This window comes from Chiloscyllium plagiosum, unplaced genomic scaffold (genome assembly GCF_037043375.1).
Source record: "Chiloscyllium plagiosum isolate Xiang-an unplaced genomic scaffold, Cpla_swu_hap1 HiC_scaffold_7, whole genome shotgun sequence".
NCBI classification, from domain to species: Eukaryota; Metazoa; Chordata; class Chondrichthyes; order Orectolobiformes; family Hemiscylliidae; genus Chiloscyllium; species Chiloscyllium plagiosum.
The window spans coordinates 94,688,498-94,693,608 of record NW_028270145.1 but is presented as its reverse complement, the minus strand read 5'-3'; positions in this window follow the sequence as shown (position 1 = coordinate 94,693,608).

Sequence of the window (5,111 nt, the reverse complement as noted above, 5' to 3'; positions counted from 1 at the left end):
CACCACGAAAGTGTGTGCAGAAAAGCCACGCACATGGACCAGATCCTGAACTACAATAGCAACCACCTGAACACACACAAAAGGTGAAGCATTAGGACCCTGTTCAAAAGGCCTTCAACACACTGCAGCACTCCCAACCTCTAAAGAGTGGAGGAAGAACACCTTGACAGAGTCTTCACCAAGAACGGATATCCCCGCAACTTCATCCACAGATGCCTATCAGACAAACAACGCACTGAGGACATGGCTTGACCTAACACACTAGCCACACTACCTTACATAAAAAGCATCTTGGAACTGACAGCCAGACTTCTCCAACCACTGATATCCATGACAGCCCATAAACCGACAACCATACTCAGACAACTCACCATGATAAAAGACCCGATATCCATCACGTGCAAGACTAACAAAATTTACAAGATTCCATGTGAACACTGAATGACACACTATATAAGACAAACAGGCAGACAACTAGCAATCCGCATCAATGAACACCAACTAGCCACTAAACTCCACGACAAGCTGTCCCTAATAGCCATACACAGATGATAAGGATGACAAATTCGACTGGGACAACACAATGATAAATGACAAGCTAAACAGAGGACAGCCAGAGAATTTCTAGAAGCATGGCACTCACCCACAGACTCCAGCAACAAACACATAGACCTAGACCCAATATACCAACCACTACAATGAACTACTGGAACCAGCAATCAAATGCAGCAGAAACAGAACCAAGTAAATTCCAGAAGACACAGTACAGCAGTGCTTTACAGGAGACTCCAAAGCCTAGATATCACCTAGACAGGGGACAAAACATCTGCAAATCAATTCCCAGCTCAGTGAACATACCCACAACCACAGAACTGATAGTACCAAAGGCACAAATTGAACTCCAGATGAGGGCCAAGCTAGTCAAGTCTAAAAGAAGCCCTATGATAGAATGGATCTATAACAGCTGGTGAGGGAAACAACAAGAAGTGAAAAGATACTTGACCTCATCCTCACCAATTTGCCTGCTGCACATACTTCTGTCCATGACAGTATTGGTAAGAGCGATACTGCACAGTCCTTATGGAGACAAAGTCCTGTCTTCACATTGAGAATACCCTCCATCATATTGTGTGGCTCTATCAGTGTGTAAAGTGGGATAGACTTTGAATAAATCTAGCAATCTAACAATGGACATCTATCAGGTGTTATAGGCTATGAGTAGCTGCCAAATTGTACACACAACACAATCTGGAACTTCATGACCTTACATTTCCCCCAATCTACCACTATCATCAAACCAGGAGATCAACCATGGTTTAACAAAAAGAGAAGGAACCATTGTCTGGATGAACACTAGGTATATCTAAAAATGAGGTGTCATTCTGGTGAAGTTGCAAAACAGCACTTTTTGTGTAACAAACAGCATAAGCAGAAAATGATTGACAGAGCTAAGTGATCCCACAAACAATGAATCTGACCTAAGGTATGCAAATCTGCCACATCCTGTCATGAAAGATGGTGGACAATTAAACAAATGACTGGAGAAGGAGGGTCCATAAATATTCCCATCCTCAATAATGTGGGAGCCCAGCCCAGCCCAGTGTGTAGGAATCCATGTTGGCATCCTTCAGAGGTCCTCAGCATCACAGATGCCAGTTTTCATCCAACTTGATTCATGCTATATGGAGGGGGCAATGGATACTGCAGTTTTATTGGGCCTAACAACATTCCAGAAATAGTAACTTGGAGCATCTCTGACAGGTCCATGCAAAAATAATGCAATAAGGAGGTGGAAACTCAAGCATTCCACCCAGCCACCTCTTCAAATATCACCCAGCCTTTCTGTGGCAGGATTCACAGATTCAGCATTGGACAGTTTAGTCACCATAGAACGTTGAAGTTTAAGAAAGTGATTTTTGGTCCTGAAGGATTGTCTGAGAGTGAAGAGAGTTATAACGTAAGTGGAAACTTCCAGTAATCCGGTGTCTGATTGATCTTGTGAGCTCTGAAGGTGAGTGTGGGGAGGAGATCGCTTACGTCTTTGAGCTTTACTAACCCAATGTGATTGTAGAATCCTCATTGAGCCACACATGACAAAGCAGACAAAAACAAATAAAGATATGGGCATATACTTGAGATTGAAGGAAAGTATTTTTTTAAAAAGTACAGAAAATTACATTTTTAAAATATTCATTCATGGGACATGGGCACCACTGCCTGGTCAGCATTTTTTGCCCCTCCCTAGTTACCTTCACAAGGTGGTAGTGGACTGACTTTCTGAAGAATTGCAGTCCATGTCCTGTAGTTGATCCAAAATACCGAAAGGGAAAGAGTTCAGGGAATTTGGCCTACTGACAACAAAGGAAAGGGGATATATTTCCAAGTCAGAATGGTGAGTGACCTTGTCCCTGTAGATGATAATTGTCATCATGGAAGGTGCTGTCTAAAGATCGTTGGTGAATTTCTGTAGTGAAGCTTGTAGATAGTACACACTGCTGCTACTGAGCATCAGTGGTGGAGTGACTGAATGTTTGTGGATGTGTTGCCAATCAAGTGGACAGCTTTGTCCTGGATAGTTTGAAGCTTTTTGAGTGTTGTTGGGGCTGTATTCATGCAGGCAAGTGAGGAGCATTCCATCACTCTCCTGCCTTGTGCCTTGTAGATGGTGGACAGGTGTTGGGGTGTCAGGAGGTGAGTGACTCGCTACAGTATTCTTAGCCTCTAATCTCTTCTTGTAGCCATGCTAGTTATGTGACTAGGTAAAAACAATGACTGCAGATGCTGGAAACCAGATTCTGGATCAATGGTGCTGGAAGAGCACAGCAATTCAGGCAGCATCGAGGAGCTTCAGCAAAATCTATGTGACTAGTCCAGTTTTGTTTATTATCAATGATAATCCCCAGGATGTTGATGGTGGGATTGAGTGATAGTAACACCATTGAATATCAAGGACAGCGGTTAGATTATTTCAGCACAAATTTACTTGCCACCTCTCAGCCTAACCAGATATTGATGACCAGGTCTTGCTGTATTTGAACATGGGCCCCTCCATGGGGTGAGGGGTCAGTTAGCTGGACAGCAGGTTTCTAATATGGAGTCATGCCAGCAGCGTGGGTGTAATTCCCACACCAGCTGAGGTTACCATAAAAGAATGTCTTTCTAGACCACTCCCCTGAGGCATGGTGACCATCAGGTTAAACCATCACCAGTCACTAATGAGGGAGCAGCCTGGTAGAATATGACAACTTTGCTTCGGTATTGAACATTTTCTTAATAAACATTTTAAAGCAGTCAGCAGTGCTAATTTCTGCTGTGACAATGACGTTATGTTTATTAAATTGTCAGGGTTCGCGGGGGTCTCCACATCATAAGCTCATTTTTGACTGATGGATCATGTTTGGACTGAGAATATTGGGATATGAATCTGATTCTGGTATAGGGGAACCTCGATTATCCAAACATGTTGGGCGGGCACTTATTTCATTCGGATAATTGATTATTCAGTTAATCGATTAAATGCCTTACCTCAGGGTCTTGGAGTTTTTAAAGTCTGCTCCCCGTTCAGAAGACTACAGCAGCACACAGCGCGCAAGGCCCCGTCCCCAACACCATACAACACTGCCACTGACCCCGTCTAACACTGTCCCCACCCTCAACTTCCCCTCCCCCAACGCCGTGCAACACCTTCCTGCACCCCCAATACCGCACCTCCCATCCCCCCCCCCGCTGTCTAACACTGCCCCCTGAAACTCAACCCTAACCCCAACATCATCTAACACTGCCCCCCAGCACCCCCCTTCCCTCAACCCTGCCCGCCACCCCAACAACGCCCCCCACCTTCCCCCTCCCTCTCTCTGGGGCAGCTGGACTGGACACTAACAGAAAGACTGCTGCAGCTGCCTTCGTAGGGTAAGTGTCCAAATAGCACACACACCACCACACCTTTTTACTGAAACTTTTTGACAGGTTCCACCTTTGCCCTGTACAGGACAGTGTTGGTCAGATTATCTGGGGAAGGGGGTTAGGGTACACCCCTATGTAGAACTCCAGAGAAAGTGTGGGGAGAGAGAGAGGGTGGGCAGTCAGTCCATTGGAGATGGTGCCTGTTTAATCTCTATCAACAAAAGACGCGATCAGTCCTTAATGTAATGCTTCCATCGGGACCTCGAGACCTCCTTCAGATCATCCGATTTTCGGATAATTGGTATTCGGTTAATCAAGGTTCCTCTGTAATTTTTTTTACATTTAAGGCAACAGCGGTTAGGATTGCTGCCTCACAGCACCAGGGACCTGGGTTTGATTCCAGCCTTGGGCGACTGTCTGTGTGGAGTTTGCACATTTTCCCTGTGTCTGCGAGGGTTTTCTCCAGGTGCTCCGGTTTCTTCCCATTGTCCCAAGATGTGCAGGTTAGGTCAATTGGCCATGCTAAATTGTCCATAGTGTTCAGGGATGTGTAGGTTAGGTGCGTTAATCAGGGTGTAAATATAGGATAGGTAATGGGTCTGGGTTACTCTTCGAAGGGCGAAAGTGAGTACTGGAGATGCTGGAGTCAAGAGTGTGGCGCTGGAAAAACACTCTTCAGATTGTAGGTGTGGACTTGTTGTGCCAAATGGCTTGTTTCCACACTGTAGGGATTCTATGATTATGATCTCAATGCAGAAAGCCATTAGGTGAAGGCTGTGAGTCAGCGAACAGGGAATTTCCAGCTGGATTTCTGTGTCTGGCGTTTAACCCAATCGTTTCAGTTTGAGCGTCTCGCGGCTGAGGCGGATTAATCTACAAGAAAACACTTCCTTCCAATAACAATGTGGGTCAGGGCTCTGTAAAACCTTAGCAGAAATATTATCCCGAATTCTGGATTTTTGATTGCTTAATTGGCAGGCTAGCCAGCATTTAGATCAAGAGCAATTTTAATGCTTATGTTTATAGATTTGCAAAATACTTCATTTGGTACACTTGGGGTCCAAGATGAGAGTTTAGCCCTTTTTTTTTGCAAAATTGGGGGATTAAGTGAAAATAAATAAAGGCATGTGCAAACGTCTGCCTCCCTGTTTAAAGTATAATATTTCGCAGTTGTCAGATGATTTCCAGTAAGTAGTTCTGGAAACTGA